Genomic DNA, 23,807 nt, shown 5'->3' with positions numbered 1-23,807 from the left:
CCCAATACTTCTTGTTGTTGTTCAATCTCTCAGTTGTGTCTGACTTTTTGCAACCCCATAGACTGCAGTGTGCTAGGATTTTCTGTCCCCTATCCTCTACCAGATTTTGCTCAAACTCATGTCTGTTGAGTCTATGATGCCATCTAAGCATCTCATCCTCTGTCACCCACTTCTACTCTTGCCCTCAATCTTTCCCAGCATCAGGGTATTTTCCAATGAATCTGCTCTTTGGATCAGATGGCCAAAATATTGGAGCTTTGGCTTCAGCATCAGTCTTCCAATGAATATTCAGGATTGAATTCCTTTAGGATTGACTAGTTTTATCTCCTTGCTGTCCAAGAGACTCTCAAGAGTCTTCTCCAGAGCCACAATTTGAAAGCATCAATTCTTTGGTGCTCTGCTTTTACTATGGTCCAACTCACATTTATACAAGATGACTAGAAAAACCATAGCTTTGACCATACGGACGTTTGTCTGCGAAGTGATATCTCTGCTTTTTAATATGCTGCCTAGGTTTATCATAGCTTTTCTTCCAAGGAGCAAGCATCTTTTAATTTCATGACTGCTGCCAAGTGCTTCTAGTGTTCAGAAAGCTTGGGAACCAGGGGTTTAATTAGGAAGATCAGGTGCCCTAGTGGTGGGGCTTCAGGCAGTGGGGAAGGTGGGTGCAGGAGGCATTTAGCTATCTTTCTTGTGCTTGTCAGATTTTTATGAAATTTGGGAGGTTACCTACTCTGTTTAAAAGCTGGTCTTGGGATCTCCCTGACAGCCCAATGCTTAAAAATCTACCTTCTAATGCAGGGGGCACAGGTTTGATTCTTGGTCAGAGGACTAAGATCCCACTTGCCAGGGAGCAACTAAGCCAGCATGCCATAACTAGAGAGTAACAGCCAGAGTAAGCCTGCACGCTGCAATGAAGATCCCGTGTGTCACAAAAAAGACTCAGTGCAGCCAAAATAAATAAATAAATAATAATAATAATAAAAAAGTTTGTGGTCAGAGTTGCCCAAGATAAATGCATGGGGATGCAGAGAGGAGATTCCAGACAAATCATGACTTTTCCAAGGCAACAAACAAACAAACAAAACACCGCGGCTCTGCTGGTTCATTGGGTTGTAAAAGTGCCACACCCATTCGGACCAGGTTCCCTAGGGAGCACACCTGTACTGGAGATACCCTGACAGCAGGACAGCTGCTGTGTCCCCAGGTGTCCCCAATGACTTGCTGGTTCCTGTCCTCCCTCCTCAGTGGCAGGGCAGAACCCTGAAAAGAATGAGGGCTCCAGGGAACCACTGGCCTGGCTTGTGCCCCACCCCTTCACTTCCCCAGCTCTGGACCTCTCACTGTGGACATGAGAGTGATAATGCCTCCCCCATGTGTCTGGTGTGGGGATGATAAATATAGCACCCAGTACCTGGCCTGTTCCTCCACCTCTGTGTGCCACCCCCTTGCTCTCAGACTGGTCTTACCTGAGAAGCTCATCTGCACCAAAGTGTGGGTAGTGAGGCTTCACCTGAGCATACATTGAAAACACCTAGGGAGTTAAAAAGCTCATGCTTGAGTTTTTATCCAGGGACGCTGATGTCATTGACCTGGTGTTGTCTGGGTCCTGGACTTTAAGAATCTCCCTAGGTGTTACTGCTGTGCAGTTAGGGCACATTCCAGTTTACAGAATAAATGATGACTCTCCAGGGTGGGCTCCATGATACCTTGATGTTTGAATCATGGCCCAGGGAACCCTGGCCCAGAGGGGCATGTAAGGGCAGTTTGGGCTCTGAGGCAGGCCAGAGAGACAGGTGGTTGAAAAGAGGGTGCCTCATGACACTCCATCCCACCTCCCCTGCCTTCCTAGAAGGCCAGCCTTGGCTGAGGCATCTGAGGCCAGTTGGATGCCCGACTCCCTGCCTGCTCTCTTCAGCAGCCTCAGCAGTCAGCATTGCCTGGGACTGGTTCTGAAAGGTGGGAGGTGCTCACACACCTATGTCCATCAGAGTTCCCCTTGCCTTGCCAAGTTTCCTCTTCCCAGCTGCCCATCACCACCCCTTCCTGGGGAGAGAGGCACTGCTTCCTTTGTTTCTCCATATCAGACTTATCTCTGATGCTTCATTTCTGGCTCTAGAAGAACTGAGCTTATTTAGACCAGGTGGTCCAAAGCCACAGAGTGACATGAGGAAGGCCTCCCAATAGTAGGGTGATATGGCTAGGCCACACCATGGGATGCCACACGTACCTTGTGGGTGGTGGAGGTCGAGAGCAGTTTAAAGTGAGAATGAACTGCTGTGAAGGAAGTAGCAGCTTGGGAAAAATTCTCAGCACTGAGTGTTGGATGGGACACAGGTGTCAAGGAAGCCATCCAAACCTGACAGAGAGAGAGAAAGAGAGAGAGGGCATTTTACCAAAGTGGCTGGTTCTCTCCCATTCATTGTCTTCCCAGAGAAACCACTGCTCAGCTCAAACCACCCATGTTATGACTAGGGAGAGGTGGGTACATAATTGCAGTCTGGATATTTAACCATGCTTTAAAATGAAAGTTCCTGCCTGTCCCTGAGTGAGGCTCAGAGATTAGCATATTTCAACCTTTGAATATCCAAAGAGGTCATATCCATAGGTCTTAGTGCCCATAAGCCAAACATCCCCAATTAACTCAATTTTGTGCACTAGATGACCCATTTGTTCTGCTGTGCCCAGAACTTGGCCCAAGCCTGGCACACAGCACACATACAGGGAGGGGGAATGCTTCAGCCATGCAAGGACAGTAATAAGATGGCAAGGCCATTGGCCAGACAATTGTTATTGAGCCTCCCACATGGTTCAGTGATAAAGAAACCACCTGCCAATGATGGAGACGTGGGTTTGATCCCTGGGTCAGGAAGATCCCCTGGAGAAGGAAATGGCAAACCACTCCAGTATTCTTGCCTGGGAAATCCCATAGATAGAGGAGGCTGGCAGGCTACAGTCCACGGTCTCAAAGAGTTGGACATGACTTAGCGACAGAGCACACGGGCAAGCACACCTTCCTTGTGCTGTGCACCAGGCTAAGATAGTGAACAAAAGCAGACTGTTTTATGAATTTATAAATCCTCCTTTACAGATAATTGGTAGCACAATATACATTTTCTCTACCTCAATGAAGGAAATTGAAGAGAATACAAAGAAATGTATCCTGTGCTTACAGATTGAAGGAATTAATATTATTAAAATGTCCACACTATCCAAAGCAATTTGTCCAAACAGATTTAATGCAATTCCTATCAAAATACTCATGACATTTTTCACAGAACTAGAACAAGTAATTCTAAACTTTGTATTAAACCACAAAAGATCATGAGGGGGAGGTGGGCAGTAGGTGATCATCATGCAGTGCAGTTTTTTGGGGTGGGGTCAAGTCTGGAATTAGGGAAGGTTCTGAGGAAGGGATTTTTAAAATGAGATATGAAATAGGAATTAACTGGGTCAACAGTGGGGTCCGAGTTTTCCTGCAGCTTCTGTGAAGGCTCTGAGATGGGAGGAAGCATGGTTCATTTCTGTTGTGTGGCTGGAGCGCAGACAGTGGAGGAGAGAGTTGGGAAGGACACTGTCAGAGGTGGGGACCACACCTGGAATAGTCTGTAAGGCCATGGGTTAGGAGTTGGGTCTTTATCACTTCTATTGTGGAGGCGTTCCTGTGCTAGGCTAGACTGTTTGCTCTCAATACAATCCCTCAGTCTCCTGGTACAGAAGGCAAGTCAATTTGTAAAATTACTGACCCCCAGGTGATTCTTCTGTACTCTCAAATTTGAGAACCACGGATTAAATAATTGTGAGGTTGCAAATGAACATAATTGAGTGACCTAATTCCTTTTAGGCTCCATCCATGGGACTCATCTCCCAGCAAAGGGTGGGGCTGTTGCCTCCGGGACCCAGTGAAGGGTGGTTCTCTAGAGAGAGGATTCAATTCAGTTCAGTTGCTCAGTCAGGTCTGACTCTTTGTGACCCCATGGACAGCAGCACGCCAGGCTTCCCTGTCCATCACCAACTCCCGGACCTTGCTCAAACTCATGTCCATCAAGTCTGTGATGCCATCCAACATCTCATCCTCTGTAGTCCCCTTCTCCTGCCTTCAGTCTTTCCCAGCATCAGGGTCTTTTCCAATGACTCAGTTCTTTGCATCAGGTGGCCAAAGTATTGGGGTTTCAGCTTCAGCATCAGTCCTTCCAACGAATACTTAGGACTGATCTCCTTTAGGATGGACTGGTTGGATCTCCTTGCAGTCCAAGGGACTCTCAAGAGTCTCCTCCAGCACCGCAGTTCAAAAGCATCAATTTTTTAGTGCTCAGCTTTCTTTATAGTCCAACTCTCACATCCATACATGACTACTGGAAAAACCATAGCTTTGACTAGATGGACCTTGGTTGGCAAAGTAATGCTTTTTAATATGCTGTCTAGGTTGGTCATGGTTTTTCTTTCAAGGAGCAAGCATCTTTTCATTTCGTGGCTGCAGTTGCCATCTGCAGTGATTTTGGAGTCTAACAAATAAAGTCAATCACTGTTTCCATTGTTTCCCCATCTATTTGCCATGACGCAATGGGACCCGATGCCATGATCTTGGTTTTGTTGAATGTTGAGTTTTAAGCCAAATTTTTCACTCTCCTCTTCCACTTTGATCAAGAGGCTCTTTAGTTCTTTGCTTTCTGCCATAAGGGTGGAGTCGTCTGCATATTTGAGGTTATTGATATTTATCCTGGCAGTCTTGATTCCACCTTGTGCTTCATCAAGCTCAGCATTTTGCATGATGTACTCTGCAGGTAAGTTGAAGAAGCAAGGTGACAATATACAGCCTTGATGTACTCCTTTCCAGATTTGGAACCAGTCTGTTGTTCTGTGTCTGGTTCTCACTGTTGCTACTTGACTTGCATACAGATTTCTCAGGAGGCCAGTCAGGTGGTCTAGTACTCCCATCTATTTAAGAATTTTCCACAATTTGTTGTGATCCACACAGTAAAAGGCTTTGGCGTAGTCAATAATGCAGAAGTAGATGTTTTTCTGGAACTCTCTTGCTTTTTTGATGATCCAACGGATGTTGGCAATTTGATATCTGGTTCCTCTGCCTTTTCTAAAGCCAGCTTGAACATCTGGAAGTTCATGGTTCATGTACTGTTGAAGCCTGGCTTGGAGAATTTTGAACATTACTTTGCTAGCCTGTGAGATGAGTGCAATTGTGCGGTAGTTTCAACATTCTTTGGCATTGCCTTTCTTTGGGATTGGAGTGAAAACTGACCTTTTCCAGTCCTGTGGCAGCTGCTGAGTTTTCCAAATTTGCTGGCATATTGAGTGCAGCACTTTAACAGCATCATCTTTCAGGATTTGAAATAGCTCAACTGGAATTCCATTACCTCTACTAACTTTGTTCATAGTGATACTTCCTAAGGCCCACTTGACTTTGCATTCAAGGATGTCTGGCTCTAGGTGAGTGATCACACCATTGTGGTTGTCTGGGTCCTGAATCTTTTCTGTACAGTCCTTCTACGTATTCTTGCCACCTCTTCTTAATATCTTCTGCTTCTTTTAGGCCCATACAATTTCTGTCCTTTATTGTGGCCTATCATTTTGCATGAAATGTTCCCTTGGTATCTCTCATTTTCTTGAAGAGATCTCAAGAGAGAGGGGGTTATCCTGAGCCATTAGCAGTCTACACTCACCGCAGCAGGGATGGGTACAACCTCACACCTCCCAGGCTGATTTCAATCCTATATTCTAGAGCCAGATGGAGCTGTGTTTCCTTTCATATGCCATACCTTTATCCTCTCAGAAAGGAGGGACCACTTTCTCTGTGGGACCACAACCATTACTTGGGGTGGTCCTGGGATGGGGGTGGTCATCCTTGAGGAAGGGTCCTTTGTGGTTCCTGCGAACTAGGCTGGGACAGCTCAGGGTCTAGGTTTCTGTAAAGGAAGAATTCCAGTGCAGAAGGAAAAGAAATAATGCTGGGGGACCTGGGGCTCCCAGCACACGACACACACTAGGGAGTGCCTCTGCTTGGGGCCAGGGAAGGACCAGGATGCAGAGACAGGGCCTTGGGCTCTAGTCTGGGCCCACCTGTTAGCCCCCCAGATGAGGCCTCCATCATGGAACTTGCTGTGCGTTCTCCTCTATTGCTACTGGCTGTTATCAAATCTGTGCCATTTTTGTTGATTGGCTGTGTTTTCTATTGATTGGTCACTGTGATTTGGAGCAGTACACTTCTGGGATCCGTTGAAAATAGTCCCATGGTTGCTTAGTAGTGCCACCATGGCAAATAGAGGGGCTCACATTTGATAATTATATTCTTGGCTGGATGGTCTTGAAGATCTCCTCCAGTTCAGGCCTACAGAGAACTCTCCATGAAATGTTCCCAGACTTGGCCCAAACACATTCTTCTTCCCTTTCTTTCAGCTCAGGAAATTTTTTAGTTTTGCTTCTTTCTTATTCAGGCCCATTGGCAAGTACAAAATACTTATGTAATGATAGTTATGTTTTTATTCTAATATACTGTTGGTAGATCAATATCTCACATAACCACTCGACTCCTTATGTAAATTATAAGCTCCTCAAGGGTAAGTTCTCTGGTTGCCCTACGTTCCCTAGGAGGCTTCCTACTCAAATCGCCTTTAATATAAGTCTGTTGAAGAGGATGTAGACAGGCCTCTATAATTTGATTGTTTTCTTCAATCACTGTTAATTTTGAAGTGCTTGGCACCCAGTTGGTTCTGGCCTGCAAACTCAATTTGTAATTTGGACAATCATGATGGATGCTGTTGGTGCCCTGACAAGCTCCCCTTCACCAGGCAGGTATTCACCCTAACTCGTCCCCCCAGCACCGTTGGTGTTGGCTGCCCATTTGTCATAACCACTGTTCTTCAGGGAATTGCCCTCAGCTTAAAGGGAACCACACTGTCCAGGAGGTCCCACCAGGACTGTCTACCAAAGACTGACAGACTCTGGTTTAGGGGGTGAATATCCAAAAGGCCTGGAGAAGGCAATGGCACCCCATTCCAGTGTTCTTGCCTGGAGAATCCCAGGGATGGGGGAGCCTGGTAGACTGCCATCTACGGGGCCGCACAGAGTCGGACACAACTGAAGTGACTTAGCAGCAGCAGCAGCAGCAGCATACAAAAGGCCTACCCCCTTGGCTCAAAGAGGGACTGGCTCCCTGAAACAATCTGTGCTCCAGTGTGCTCCATGGGATCAGGCTGAAGCCAGACTCCAGCTGAGACCACAGCTTGCTGGGCTCATTGCCTGCGCTGTGTGCCTCCCTCACTCCTCTCCCCCTGAGAATACAGACCAGTAAAGACCCCATCTCAGGGTTCTGCTTCTAGGGAGCATAATCACAAACAATGATATTTGCATTTTATTCTAGTTTGACTTAATTTAATCTATCAGGGAAAAAAATGATCTATTCAGTCAACCTTCTATGTTGCTAGTTCTGGGCCAGGATCTTTGGAAGATTTAATAAAAAAGGTCTTATCAACCCATGTACAGATCTTTCAGCAGCATCTTATTTTAAATGACTTGTAGTGTAGTCTCTTTTCATTCTGGAGGTGATCCAGGAAGTTCAATATTTCTGCATTTTTCCAACGTGAACCTCCCAGGCTGCCTCCTCTGTGTAGATCTCACTCCCCAGTTCTCGGGTCACCAAACTTATTTCCCTCAATATGGTCACTTTTGTGCATTTTTTGAGTTATAAATTAGGACTCATGGTAAAAATGGAGCAGAATATTTTGAATCTGGATTTTCCAGGCAAATCCAGGGTATGCTGTCATGATGAGCTCTGCTCCTCAATGCAGACAACTATTGATGAATAGACTCAGGTGGGGGTCACCTAAAGAAGTGATGGGTGTCCAGTTCTGGGGCAGAAGTATGGGGCTGATTTCTTGGGGAGCTGGGTCCTTTGAGTCCCCCTATTTGCAGGAACTGAAACCAGATTGCCTGGGTCGAAGTTACACATTGAAAGAGAACTGGGTTTGGAGCATGGCATAGTGGCGAGGTCATGGGACCCTTAAGGAGGTTGTGTTAGCTATGTGAACAGGATCAACTACTTAATCTTCTTGAGCCCCAGTCCTTATCCGTAAGAATGGGCGTGATGACAGTACCTAACTCAGTGGGTCATTGGGAAGATGAAATGTGATAATGTATGCAAATTATTGTCCAGCAAACACCGAGAAAATGTTCCCATTGTTATAAGGCATACCCAGGCATGTTGAGCATCAGCCCTGCCACTTGGTAAGGGCTACCCTGATGACTCTCAGAGCTTTTGTTTTCCACTCATTTCTTATATTGGTCCTTGTGAGGTCTGTAAATGGGAATTACAGATCTTGGGGAGACCTCACATACTATAAATCTGACCATCACTACCAGCCTTTCCAAGGGCAGGCATGGCTTAGATGGGGTCGGTAGGAATGAGTAGAGATGGGGAACACTTCCAACCCAACTGAGAAGCAGTCAGGTTTAGAAGCTGGAGAGGACCAGGAAGATTGGCACCTTGGGGTAACCAATGGGGTCACACAGTCTGGGGTCAGATCCTAGTCCACCCCTCTCCCTAACTCTGGTAACTTGGACAACTCAGATATTTTTTGAGCCTCTGTTTTCTACTGTAAGATGGGGTAATATGGACCCTGCAGATAAGAATCTGTGCTGCTGTAAATAAGACACCTGCTGTTAGTAGGTTCTTGCTAGTCAGCCAGTGCTGTATTTCTGGGTCAGACTCTCTATGCTGGTTTTGTCCTCAGCCATGCTCACATGCTGCTCACAAAGCCCTTGATCCTGAATGACGAGGCTATGAAGTTCCCTCCGTGGTGGGTTGGAGGATGAGGATCCAGTTTACAGAGAATGGGGCTTGCTTTGTGTCTCTGAAGCCTGTTGAGCCCACATGGCCCACCACCTGGGGGTTGGCATGGCCAACAGTGATCGGATTCCCTGTGCATTCCTCCATAGCCAGCCCAGCAGGGGAAAAGCCCTGTGGAATGCAGGCAGACACTCGGCCCTGCTCTCTTGCCCTGAGGGCTGAGCAGCTGCTCTCCAATTAAGCATCCTGGTTCAGATGAGGCCACTGACCCTGAGTTCACCTACATAAATATACCTCTTCAGGAATGCTGGGGACTTCACACAGGCCTCACATGGTTTCTCTTGGAGCTTTTGAGTTTCAGAAGCTTTCTCTGATCCCACAGTGGTAGCATCGGGTGCTGGAGTACTAGCTGTGCCCTCCGAGCTGGAAGGGCATACAGTGTTTCCCCATCAGTTAAACTATGGCTGGCCGTGGGGGAAGCTTCCTCACTGAGGAGTGGGTTATCCTCTGGAAAGCTGTCATGACTTTGTCCTTTCCAACTTGCTTCTTCACTCTCAATATCCAGAGGCCCCTTTCCCTGGTCTGAGTTCCCTTACACCAAGGGTCAGAAAATTATGGTCCATGGGCCAAACATGGCCCACCACCTGTTTTGTTTTGTTTTTCATTAAGAATTAGTGCTTTATTTCTTTGTAAAATTATTAAGAATATTTTGATCAATGTTTGCATTTTCCTTTCATCAGGTAATGCACAATACCAGGAGAGTATCTCCTCAAGTCCTTGAAGGGTTTTTATACTCATTTCCAAAAATTTGGATCAGTTTCCACCATTTTATTCTCTGAGATTTCAAATGCCATGAAAAATCCCCATGAGTTTCTTTAATGCCACCACCTGGTTTTGTAAATAAAGTTTTATTAGAACATGACTGTACCCATTTGTGTACAAATTGTCTATGGCTGCTTTCCTACTATGCCAGCAGAGCAGAGTAGTTGTAACAGATACCATATGGTTGTAAAATCTAAACATTGACAGTCTAGCTCTTTACAGAAAAAATTTGCCTACCTCTTCCCTATAGCATATAGGCAGACTAGTACCAGATCCTATGCTGGCACGGGTTGGAGATGGAATTGGTTCAGGGAGTGAATGAGTCAGAACTTCCCTTCTGACAAAAAGTCCCTTCTCCTGGGAAATATCATAAACATCTGACAGAGGCATCCCCAAGGTTGCATAACACAGGTTTTTCAAGGCATGTTCTACAGAACTTTAGTTCTATAAGATCAAAGAGGGTTTAGAGGTCAAAGATGTTTGAGAAACACAATCCTTAAATTAACGTCTTCTTAAAGAGGTACAGTGTATCAGTTCAGTTCAGTTCAGTCTTCAGTCCTGTCTGACTCTTGGTGACCCCATGGACTGCAGCACGCCAGGCCTCCCTGTCCAACAGCAATTCCCGGAGTTTACTCAAACTGATCTCCATTGAGTCGGTGATGCCATCCAACCATCTCATCCTCTGTTTTACCCTTCTCCTTCTTCCTTCAATCTTTCCCAACATCAGGGTCTTTTCAAATGAGTCAGCTCTTCACATCAGGTAGCCAAAGTATTGGAGTTTCAGCTTCAACATCAGTCCTTCCAATGAATATTCAGGACTGATTTCCTTTAGAATGAACTGGTTGGATCTCCTTGCAGTCCAAGGGGGGCTAGTGCACTGGGATGGTATGGGGAGTGAGGAGGGAGGAGGGTTCAGGATGGGGAACACATGTATACCTGTGATGAATTCATTTTGATATTTGGCAAAACTAATACAATTATGTAAAGTTTAAAAATAAAATAAAATTAAAAAAAAAAAAGAGTCTTCTCCAACACCACAGTTCAAAAGCATCAATTCTTCAGTGCTCAGCTTTCTTTATAGTCCAATTCTCATATCCATACATGACTACTGGAAAAACCATAGCCTTGACTAGACAGACCTTTGTTGGCAAAGTAATGTCTATGCTTTTTAATATGCTGTCTAGGTTGGTCATAACTTTTCTTCCAAGGAGTAAGTGTCTTTTAATTTCATGGCTGTAGTCACCATCTGCAGTGATTTTGGAGCCCAAAAAAGTAAAGTCTGCTACTGTTTCCACTGTTGCTCCATCTCTTTGCCCTGAAGTGATGGGACCAGATGCCATGATCTTAGTTTTCTGAATGTTGAGTTGTAAGCCAACTTTTTCACTCTCCTCTTTCACTTTCATCAAGAGGCTCTTTAGTTCTTCTTCACTTTCTGCCATAAGGGTGGTGTCATCTGCATATCTGAGGTTATTGATATTTCTCCCAGCAATCTTGATTCCAGCTTGTTCTTCATTCAGCCTAGCGTTTCTCATGATGTAATCTGCATATAAGTTAAATAAGCACAGTGACAATATACAGCCTTGATGTATACTAGTATATTAAAGGCTATGAGGAGTCCTATGGGTGACAGTCCTATTTACTTTGTTCTACCATGTATCTCTAATGGAAACTGGTAAGAGAATATATTTTATATGTGTACCCCAATTATAGCCATAGAATCTAGAAACAGATTTGGGAAATAATGATTGAAGAGAAAAAGTCAACTTCATGGATTTGGGCAATTATTTATTTGTTAATTCCAGAAGCCTCTCATCTCACTCTAGAAAAGGGTGGAAAGACCATTGGTGTAGCCTTTACTGGTACTAAATCACTTTTGTGGGTGTTGCAGAATCTGGGGTGTCCAGAGTTTAGGGAGTGGCATAAGCATCAGCATTATGGATGGTGAGCTTAGATGGCAAAAAGAAATCATTTTGCATCAGAAATCATTTGGGGCCTTCTTGCTCCTCATCTCTCTTGTACTGGGCCAAAGTCAGTACCATCCACAGGGAAGAAGCCTGCCTGTGTCAGATTATCTCATACTCCAGGTGTGGAGAAGCATGGGCATCTGGAGGTCAGGCAGCCCCACCAGAGATCTGAGAGTATGGCCCGAGCCACACACATGTGCAGCCATTCTTACCCATCTCCCAGCTCACAGACTGGCAGGAGTGACTAGGGATGGGGAGGAATATACACATCTGAGTGGTACTTCTGGCTGGAGTTTAGGGTTGGAGTTCCTACTTTGGGCCAAGGATACAGAGCCCCTCAAGGAGCTTACAGTCTAGTGGGAGAGGAAGACCCATAAGCCACTGAAGCATCCTATCATGGCTGCCAGACCCTGATGTGTGATGCTCTCCAGGAGACCTCTTAAGATCCTGAGTCAGTAAAATGAGAAGCCACCCTCTCAGAAGCCAGAGAGAGTGGGACCAAGGTAGGAAAGTGACAGGAACATACTGAAACATTCAAACAAGGTCTGGAGAAGGAATTTCAGTTCAATTCATGACTGTGGACTGAGACCTTGTTCTTAGGAGGTTAGATGTAAGCTACAGGTTTATGCAGTAGAAAATTAACAAATCTGCAGAGCAGAATTAAACCCACTCAGAAAAAGAACAGAACACCTAACAAGTAATTCTAAACATCTGAATGAAGCAGCAATTTCTTGTTGATCTGATCATAACAGAAAGACTTTTTAAAGGGAAAATAATTAAATGATGGAAAGGCTGTGGGAGCTTGGCTGTGTCCCACTCTGCCGATGGGTATGAACATTGCTGCGACATTTCTGTATGCCACATGAGCCTCCAGAATGCTGTTACCTTTTGACCAGATGGTGTCATTTCTCGAAATCTGTCTAAGGGAATGATCAGAAGTGGAGAAGAAAAAGCTTTATGAACAAAGCTATTCGTGCAATATAATTTATAATACTGAAACAATGGAAGCCATCTAAATGTTCAACAAGGTGGGTAGTAGATTGACCCCCTCATACAATAGAGTATTTTACAGAATGTAAAATGATACTTACAAAGGTGTTTTCTAGTAATAAAATTCTTTTGATACAGAATTAAATGAAAAATGCATAAGTGTTTGTAGAGAATTATCTTTACCACTTATATATATGTATGATGTTATAATGTTACAAATATATGTGTATGCATGGTGGGATGATGCGTAATTTTAAGGTTTTTTTTTTCTAGTATGCATTTTCCAGATTTTCTACAATGATCATATACCATATTTTTAATCAGCTTATGTGAGCCACTTTAGCATTCCAGAGAAGGGAAAGAACATTAGCCTGGAGTAATTGGAAGATGCTTCCTGAGAGAGCAGAACGTTGAGAGAGGCTCTCTGTGAAATGCCTAGTGCTGCTGCTAGAGGTAGATCAGGTGGGCTTACTCTTCCCACTCGACAGCTGGGGAGCCTAAGAGCTGTGGGTATGGCCTCGCTCAAGCTCACTCCTGGCATTAGCAATCGGGATGAGAACCCACCGCCTGATTCCAGGCACGTGGGTTTTTCATTCGGCCCAGCTGCCTGGTAATAGGAGGAGCCTGTGGGCATCTGCTCATTATCTCTCAGCCCTCGTCCTCTGATTATTAGAAGTGGATTTTTTATCTGGTGTGACTCTTCGGAAGCGAGCCTGGGCCAGCTGCCCCTGGCCAGGCTGCCTTGCTCGCTCGCATCTCTGAATCATGGGAATGCAGTTTGGAGCTGTCAGCATTTGGGAGTGCACTCCTCTGGGTTCACTGAGACTGTCACCTCCAGTTTAGTGAACATAGAACAAGTAACATGTTCCGCCTGTCAGCAGTGTCCCAAGCTTGGGGGACTCTGCAGCCCTACAGGGTCTTCCAAAAGCAGTTATCATTTGAGCAACATTTAATGAAAACATGCAGTCTGGGTTCTCTGTGGGTTTCCTGAGGAAAAGCAGCAGCAGAGGCTGGTACCAGGAAGCAGAATGTGGAGTGAAACAGCCTACAGAGAAAGAGTGGTGACTCGGTGTCGAGAACAGGAACTTCAGTGTCAGACGGACTTGGCTTTGAGTCTTACCTCAGCCTCCCAGCTGAGGTTCCTTGAGCAAGTCAATGAATCTCAGCCTCAATTTTCCTCATCTGTCACGTGGGCATGATGATCCCAAATTCACAGGGATCATTAAACAATCTGGCAATGATGTTCCACAAATGTATTATTATGACTAGTGACAATGATGATTTTAAAATAAACTTGACTACTTACCTTTAAATTGCCAGGTGGCATTAGTGGTAAAGACCCACCTGCTAATGCAGGAGACATAAGAGATGCAGGTTCGATCCCTATGAAAGAGTCAATTTCTAGGCAGATTGATAAGAAGTCCAGGGGTCCCCAAGGAGAGTGGGGTCTGGAATTCTCAAGGAGGAAGAAAGGACAAACTTTTTTTCCCCTCTACATTCCTTAGGATTATATAACAATAATGTATCATGCTTGAGGACAGTCTCTGGAAAAAACCTTCTGGCTAATCCTGTTATCTTAAAATGTAAATTATGGGAATAGGTCTAGTGAGTTCTTTACAACCTCCAGACATTTTTTTGATTCATTCTAATAACTAACTGGAGAGTATATAACTCCATTGCTAACACTAGCAAGCGGGTACTCTTTCTGCCCCCTTCTGATGTCTAGTCAGAAGCTTTCTCTATCCCTTTTATACTTTAATAAAACTCTATTGCACAAAAGCTCTGAGTGATCAAGCCTCGTCTCTGGCCCCAGATTGAATTCTTCTCCTCCGGAGGCCAAGAATCCCGATGTCTTTTCATGGTTCAGGAACAACCTTTCATCTTGGGGGCTCGTACAGGATTCTTCAGGACAAGCTAAGGATGCTTGGAGCTCTAGTTCTTTGTTGTCCTAGCGAACATGTTTTCTGTTTTATTTTACTAACTCTACGGTATGCTTGTGTGAATGAATGACATGCCCTTCGTGAAGCAAGTGAGGAGCCCTGCTCTGCGGTTCCATGGTGACCTCATATGGCTTATGGCAGAAACCTGTCAGGGGTTTATACTGATCTGCCAATGCCAAGAGGCACCCAATGTCTCCTTTGGGGACCAACCAGAAATGGGAAAAGCATGTGGACTGAACTCTCCTTTCTCGGTCAAACTTTTCAGTTTCTTTGACCATTTCATAACTCCTTGGGAATTAGAAATACTATCCTAATCTGTTGGATCATAGGCTTTCAGGGGACTTGTGATCTATGCTGTTACTGTGTTCTATGACTTAGGTCCCAAACTTGGATTGGTAGTCAGGAAGCACCTAACCTCGCTAGGAATCGAAAGTTCAGAAGTTAGACGGAGCTCTAGCTACAAGAGCATCTCTGAGGTTAAAGGTTACTTAGATTGGAACTGCAATGTTTTTTATTTTTTTCCTTTGGTGGTGCTGGCTCTTAGTGGACCAGAGGAGGCTCTTATACTGGTGTGGTGATGCTTGGAAGGGACATTTCAGTTTTATGTTCGTATCAGTCTTATTGTGGTCAGGAATATACTCAGGGTCGTGCACAGGCACTCAGGTGACAAATGTTTCCCCAAGCAGTCTTAGCTTGGGAGGCATTCTGGAAGGTTACTCTGATTGCACCCTGGGTGGCATCAGAGGCAAGCAAAGTTTTAATGGTGGGGAGCTGGACGTCAGTCAGGGATACCATCAGGTCTACCCCTGGTGCATCCCCACCCTGTCTTGGTGGTAGAACAGGAAGGGACGAGTATGGCACCTGCATCGGTAAAGGACAGACTAAGTCTGACCAGGAAAGAAAAGCTTTGGTGTAAAGTCTGTCTACACCTCCATCTAGAGCAAGGAGGGATGCCCCCAGTAGAAAGATGGCACTGGTCGCTTTTTTTCTCTCTTACAGATCAGTTCAGTTCAGTTGCTCAGTCGTGTCCGACTCTTTGTGACCCCATGAACCGCAGCACGCCAGGCCTCCCTGTCCATCACCAACTCCCGGAGTTCACTCAGACTCACGTCCCTCGATTCGGTGATGCCATCCAGCCATCTCATCCTCTGTCATCCCCTTCTCCTCCTGCCCCCAATCCCTCCCAGCATCAGAGTCTTTTCCAATGAGTCAACTCTTCCCATGAGGTGGCCAAAGTACTGGAGTTTCAGCTTTAGCATCATTCCTTCCAAAGAAATCCCAGGGCTGATCTCCTTCAGAATGGACTGGTTGGATCTCCTTGCAGTCCAAGGGACTCTCAAGAGTCTTCTCCAACACCACAGTTCAAAAGCATCAATTCTTCGGCACTCAGCTTTCTTCACAGTCCAACTCTCACATCCATACATGACCACTGGAAAAACCATAGCCTTGACTAAACAGACCTTTGTTGGCAAAGTAATGTCTCTGATTTTCAATATGCTATTCCAGCCTCACTCCTTTAAACTGTATCCTGAAAAACTGGGATAGATTTGATCCCCAGGGCTTAAAGAAGACACACCTGGTCTTCCTATGTGATACTGCATGGCCACGGTACCCACTGGAGGATGGCAAACTGTGGCTGGTTGGAGGTTTCTTAAGTATAATACTGTTTTACAATTAGACTGGTTCTGTAGAAAACCAGGGAAATGGGTAGAAGTAGCATATGTGTTGCCCTTTTTCTCTCTGCGAAATATGCCAGACTTATGTCCCAAGGGTATAGATTTGGATGTGACACCTTCAGCTCCCTCCTGTTCTCCTACTTTGCCCCCATACCCGGGGCTCCAAACTGCAAACTGGAAGTCAGAGAATGCCCCCAAGAAGGGTTGCCTTGGTCTCAGTAAAAACCCAAACTGAGATTCAAACTGCCCAAGTAGAGGTCCAAACAACTCCTGTCTCAGTACAACCTCAGACTACTCTGATTTCAATAGAAACTCACCCATCGAAGTAAGAGATGTGATGGAGGACAGGAGACAAAGAGACAAAGTAAAGCAGATTTCTCCAATCTATCCCTGGGATCATATGCACAGAGCAGCCAGAGAGACTGAGGAACAGCCACACTTGCCTCTTCATGAAGCACCCACCAGGAGAAATTATCAGTCTATGAGAGTTAATAAGCCTTTTTCTTATCAAGAAATACAAAGAATCAAGGAGGATCTGGGAGACTTTTTAGGGGACCCAGAAAAATATATTAGAGCTTTTAAAGGTGTTACTCTGCTTTATGACCTTATTTGGAAGGATGTGATGTATATCTTGGGACAAACGCTGACTCCTGACTCAAAAAGTCGAGTTTTGGGTAAAGCGGTTGCTTATGGAGATGAATGGCTTGGTAATGAATCAGTAGGGAAAAGGGAGGACGAGATAACTCCCTCCCCACTGGGAATCAGGCGGCCCCAACTATAGAACCAGACTGGGACTACAACACAACTAAAGGAAGATGGGATCAGAGTCATTTTGTCAGATGTATTCTTGAAGGCCTCAGTCAGGCGCATGCTAAGCCTTTAAACTATGGCAAATTGGCAAACATAGAACAGGAGGAGGAAGCTCCTGGTAAATTCCTAGATAGACTGAGAGAAGCCCTTTGCAGATTCACTGAGATTGATCCCAAAAGTGATCTTAAAAGATAGATTTCTCACTCAGTTGGCTCCAGATATCCGCTGTAAGCTATTAAAACGAGCATATGGACCAAATCAGTCTTTAGATACCAGTCTGTTACAATTGGCTCAGATAGTCTATTATGGTAGGGAATATGAGGAAAAGAAAGAAAGGCAGAGAAAGACAAAGGAACAGGCAGAAGCCCTCGCAATGGCTGTAAGAACCGTTCTTAAACAGCCTGAGAAAAATGCCCAGAGGGACCCAGGTGAAAAGGGATGGGCTTACTATTACTGTGGAAAGGAGGGGCACCTCAAGCGGGATTGCCCTCAGGCATCTAAGTTGCCCCATGTCAGGTCTGCAAAGGACCACACTAGAAGAGAGACTGCCCCCAGAGGAGTAGGTTTTAGGGGTCGGACTCTCAAGACAATCAAGACTGAAGGTGCCCTGGGGTCCCCACACAAGCTCCTGTCCCAATTACACCTGAGGAACCCCGGGTATTAATAACTGTGAGGGGCCAATCCGTCTATTTTCTTTTAGACACTAGTGCAACTTACTCTGTGCTTACTGAAGCCCCTGGCCCACTTTCTTCCCAATCTACTTCTGTAATGAGATTGTCTGGATGAGCCAAAAGGAATTATTTCAGTTCTTCTGTAAGTTGTGACTTACTCTGTGCTATTTTCACACGAGTTTCTGATCGTGCCAGAGTCTCCCTCAGCCCGTTTGGGGAGGGATATACTGAGCAAGGTCCATGCCTCTGTTTTCATGAATATGGAGCCTTCCCTTTCTCTCCCTTTAATTGAACAAAATGTAAATCCTAGAGTATGGGCTGATGGAAAATCTGTGGGTCGAGCAAAAAAAGCTATTCCTGTAGTTGTCAAGCTCAAAGACCCACACTTATTTCCACATAAGAAGCAGTATCCACTGAAACCTGAAGTTAAGGAAGGGTTAAAACCATCATTGAAAATTTAAAGGAGCAGGAACAATTAATTCCCTGTAACAGTCCATGCAACATTCCTATTTTGGGTATAAAGAATTTAAATGGTAAATGGAGACTAGTTCAAGATTTACAAATAATAAATGAAGCTGTAGTTCCTTTACACCCCATGGTGCCTAATCCTTATACTCTATTGTCTGAAATTCCTGAACAAGTCAAATATTTCTCAGTAACTGATTTAAAAGATGCGTTCCATTCTGTGCCTTTGGCAGAAGAAAGTCAATTTCTATTTGCCTTTGAGGACCCTACGCAGCCAGCTTCTCAGTTAACCTGCACAGTTTTGCCCCAGGGATTTGGTGACAGTCCTCACTTATTTGGACAAAGTTTGTCACGGAATCTATAAAACTTTAATAGCTCCCAAGCGGTGGTGTTACAACATGTAGATGATATTTTGCTCTGTGCTGAGGCAGAGGAAGCTTGTTCATGAGCCTCAGATTTCTTAAACTTTCTGGCGGGCTGCCGTTACAAGGCATCAAGAGAAAAGGCTCAGCTTTGTCAACAATCTGTTCGATATCTGGGCCTAATCATATCAGAGGGGACTAGGGCCATAGGCCCTGAGAGAATTAAACCTATACTAAATCATACCTTACCTATGACTTTAAGGCAATTGAAAGGATTTTTGGGAATCACGGGCTACTGCCACATTTGGATTCTGGGTTATGGGGAACTTGCTCCGCCTTTATATAAACTTATAGCTGAGGCTCATCACCAGATGATCAACACAAAAATCAAATTGATTATATTCTTTGCAGCCAAATATGGAGAAGCTCTATACAGCCAGCAAAAATAAGACCAGGAGCTGACTGTGGCTCAAATCATGAACTCCTTATTGCCAAATTTAGACTTAAATTGAAGAGAGTAGGGAAAACCACTAGACCATTCAGGTATGACCTAAATCAACTCCCTTATGATAATACAGAGGAAGTGAGAAATAGATTTAAGGGACTAGATCTGATAGAGTGCCTGAGGAACTATGGACGGAGGTTTGTGACATTGTATAGGAGACAGGGATCAAGACCATCCCCATGGAAAAGAAATGCAAAAAAGCAAAATGGCTGTCTGGAGAGGCCTTACAAATAGCTGTGAAAAGAAGAGAAGTGAAAAGCAAAGGAGAAAAGGAAAGATATAAGCATCTGAATGAAGGGTTCCAAAGAATAGCAAGATATAATAAAGCCTCCCTCAGAAATCAATGCAAAGAAATCGAGGAAAACAACAGAATGGGAAAGACTAGAGATCTCTTCAAGAAAATTAGAGATACCAAGGGTACATTTCATGCAAAGATGGGCTCGATAAAGGACAGAAATGGTATGGACCTAACAGAAGCAGAAGATATTAAGAAGAGATGGCAAGAATACACAGAAGAACTGTACAAAAAAGATCTTCACGACCCAGATAATCACGATGGTGTGATCACTGACCTAGAGCCAGACATCCTAGAATGTGAAGTCAAGTGGGCCTTAGAAAGCATCACTACGAACAAAGCTAGTTGAGGTGATGGAATTCCAGTGGAGCTATTTCAAATCCTGAAAGATGATGCTGTGAAAGTGCTGCACTCAATATGCCAGCAAATTTGGAAAACTCAGCAGTGGCCACAGGACTGGAAAAGGTCAGTTTTCATTCCAATCCCAAAGAAAGGCAATGCCAAAGAATGCTCAAACTACTGCACAATTGCACTCATCTCACACGCTAATAAAGTAATGTTCAAAATTCTCTAAGCCAGGCTTCAGCAATATGTGAACCATGAACTTCCAGATGTTTAAGCTGGTTTTAGAAAAGGCAGAGGAACCAGAGATCAAATTGTCAACATCCGCTGGATCATTGAAAAAGCAAGAGAGTTCCAGAAAAACATCTATTTCTGCTTTATTAACTATGCCAAAGCCTTTGACTGTGTGGATCACAATAAACTGTGGAAAATTCTGAAAGAGATGGGAATACCAGATCACCCAACCTGCCTCTTGAGAAACCTATATGCAGGTCAGGAAGCAACAGTTAGAACTGGACATGGAACAACAGACTGGTTCCAAATAGGAAAAGGAGTACATCAAGGCTGTAGATTGTCACCCTGCTTATTTAACTTTGATGCAGAGTACATCATGAGAAATGCTGGGCTGGAAGAAGCACAGGCTGGAATCAAGCTTGCCGGGAGAAATATCAATCACCTCAGATATGCAGATGACACCACCACCTCTCACCTTATGGCAGAGAGTGAAGAGGAACTCAAAAGCCTCTTGATGAAAGTGAAAGTGGAGAGTGAAAAAGTTGGCTTAAAGCTCAACATTCAGAAAACTAAGATCATGGCATCTGGTACCATTACTTCATGGGAAATAGATAGGGAAACAGTGGAAACAGTGTCAGACATTACTTTTTTGGGCTCCTAAATCATAGCAATGGTGACTGTAGCCATGAAATTAAAAGACGCTTACTCCTTGGAAGGAAAGTTATGACCAACCTAGATAGCATATTGAAAAGCAGAGACATTACTTTGCCAACAAAGGTCCGTCTAGTCAAGGCTATGGTTTTTCCAGTGGTCATGTATGGATGTGAGAGTTGGACTGTGAAGAAAGCTGAGTGCCGAAGAATTGATGCTTTTGAACTGTGGTGTTGGAGAAGACTCTTGAGAGTCTCTTAGACTGCAAGGAGATCCAACCAGTCCATTCTAAAGGAAATCAGTCCTGGGTGTTCTTTGGAAGGAATGATGCTAAAGCTTAAACTCCAATACTTTGGCCACCTCATGCGAAGAGTTGACTCATTGGAAAAGACTCTGATGCTGGGAGGGATTGGGGGCAGGAGGAGAAGGGGACGACAGAGGATGAGATGGCTGGATGGCATCACCGAATCGATGGACGTGAGTTTGAGTGAACTCCGGGAGTTGGTGATGGACAGGGAGGCCTGGCATGCTGCGATTCATGGGGTCGCAAAGAGTCGGACACGACTGAGTGACTGACCTAAAGTGATAGCTGAGACTCAGCAGGTTCAAACTGACAAACTGGTTTGGTCTCCAGATACTCAAAAGACTTTGAAGCTTCTTCAGACTGATCTCCTGCAAGCTCTCGTTTTGAGCTTGCCCACAGGGTCAGAATTTAATTTGTTTGTCACTGAAAGTAAGGGCATGGCCTTGGGAGTTTTGACACAACCCCGAGGGCCTCACCAGCAACCCATTGCTTATCTAAGCAGAGAATTAGATGTAATTTCACGTGGGTGGCCCCACTGTCTAAGAGTAATTGGGGCAACGGCTTTATTAACACCTGAAGCTTTAAAAATAATTAATGGATGAAACCTTACTGTATTGATTTCTCATGATGTGAGTGGAATCTTAAATTCTAGGGTTAATATTTGGATGACACACAGTAGGCTTCTTAAATATCAGTCATTGTTGTTAGAAGGACCAGTAACTAAGCTTAAAGTTTGTGGAAATTTAAATCCTGCCACTTTCCTTCCTGAGAAGGAAAATGAAACACCTGATCACGATTGTTCCCAATTTCTAACTTTGAACTATGCAGCTCAGGAAGATTTAATGGATACCCCATTAGACAATCCTGACATGGAAATATTTACAGATGTCAATTCTTTTGTTCGACATGGAAAGCATAAAGCAGGTTATGCCATGGTGACTGCTGAACAGGTTTTAGAAGCAAAATCTCTCCCCCAGGGAACCAGTATTCAGTTAGCGGAGCTTGCGGCTCTGACCTGAGCTCTAGAGTTAAGCAAAAGGCAGCGAGTAAATATCTACACGGATTCTAAGTATGCTTATTTGACTTTACGTGCTCATGCTGCAATATAGAAAGAAAGACAGTTTAAAACAGCAACAGGAGAACCTATTAAACATTTCAGAGAGATCGAGAGATTTTGAACGGCTATATATTGTCCTAAAGAAGTAGCTGTTATGCATTGCAAAGGACACAACAGGGATGGGAGTAAAGTAGCCGAAGGTAATCAGCTGGCTGAATGTCAAGCCAGAAAAGCGGCACTTAATGAAACCCCTTCACTACAGACGCCTTTGATCTGGACAGGTCCTGTGGAACAGGAAAAACCACAATATACTGAGGAAGAATTAGAAAGATATGAGAAAAGAGGAGCACAGATTACTGATAAAGGATGGTTACAGTCCGAGGATGGATGATTAATAATTCCTGAAAACGCTCAATGGAAAATTCTTAAGGGTTTACACCAGAGTTTTCATTTGGGTGCAGGGAGTACTTACCAGATGGCTTCTCGTTTGTTTGAAGGTAAAAATGTAATGAAAACTTTAAAGAATATTATCAAAAGGTGTGAGGTTTGTCAGAAAAATAACCCAAAGACTGGAAAGCTAGCAAAATCTGGATTACAACGAAGTGGAAAGTATCCTGGAGAGGACTGGGTAATTGATTTTACTCATATGCCAAAGCTAATGGGTATTCTTGTTTACAAGTTTGGGTAGATACCTTTACTGGATGGATTGAGGCTTTTCCCTGTCGTAGTGAGCAGGCTAAGGAGGTTATAAAGATTTTAACCCATGAAATTATTCCCAGGTTTGGGCTGCCACGGAGCCTTCAGTGTGACAATGGCTCCCCCTTTAAAGCTGCTGTAACTCAGGGGGTGTCTAAAGCTCTAGGAATAGAATATCACTTACACTGTTCCTGGAGACCCCAATCCTCAGGAAAGGTTGAAAAGGCTAATGATATTATCAAAAGACATCTGCGCAAATTAACTCAAGAGACGCAGGACAATTGGATTAAGGTTCTACCCACAGCTTTAATGAGGGCTCGGACTGCCTCCAAAAAGGAGGGACTGTCCCCCTTTGAATGTATTTATGGAAGGCCTTTCTTATGCACAGACATTGTTCTAGATCCTGATGCCTTGGAATTAACTAATTATGTAACTCAGCTCTCAGCTTTTCAACAGGCATTAACAGAACTCTGGGAGATGACTCCTGACCCAGCTCTGAGTCAAGCAAGCCACTATTTGATCCAGGAACCAAGGTCCTCATAAAAACATTGGGATCTGGAGGCCAATCCCTCGAGCCCCTCTGGGAAGGCCCTTACCAGGTTATTCTTTCTTCTCCCACAGCAGTCAAAGTGCCAGGAATTGATTCGTGGGTACATCACACTCGAGTTAAGAGGTGGCACCCTGACCAGAACTAAGTGGCATCGCTTTATGTCTTTACTTTCTATGCTCTGACTTTGTACTTTTCAGATGGGCCTGATAATCTGTGTGAGCCTACTTCTGCTGACTCCAAAAATCCGTTTGATCCTCAAGACAGTGCCTTCCTGTCCTGGGATCACTCCTACGCTGCATTCCACAATTGGTCTAAGACCCAGCAGTTAGACTGATTGTGGAATGCAGCATAGGAGCGCTCCCCTCTTCATCAGTAGAAGACTTCCTGTGGTGGACATCTCTACTTCAAGAAAAGACTTTCCAAGTCTGCAAATACCTTCAACAACAATCACATGTGATGCCTCTTCTTAAACTGATGACATCTAACAACCCTAGGATGGACTGGTGCAACACTTTGTACTTTAACTATGGATATAATGTGACTTTTAATTTTGATTATACATTGTCTCAGTTTAATGACTATTTCACTACATATAAGGTAAATGGATCTAGATCTAATGGTTTTTTATCTGACATTTATCAAATATGGGATGGGGTTATATGGTTAACTCCTG

This window comes from Bubalus kerabau, chromosome 2 (genome assembly GCF_029407905.1).
Source record: "Bubalus kerabau isolate K-KA32 ecotype Philippines breed swamp buffalo chromosome 2, PCC_UOA_SB_1v2, whole genome shotgun sequence".
NCBI classification, from domain to species: domain Eukaryota; kingdom Metazoa; phylum Chordata; class Mammalia; order Artiodactyla; family Bovidae; genus Bubalus; species Bubalus kerabau.
This window is presented reverse-complemented; position numbering follows the sequence as displayed.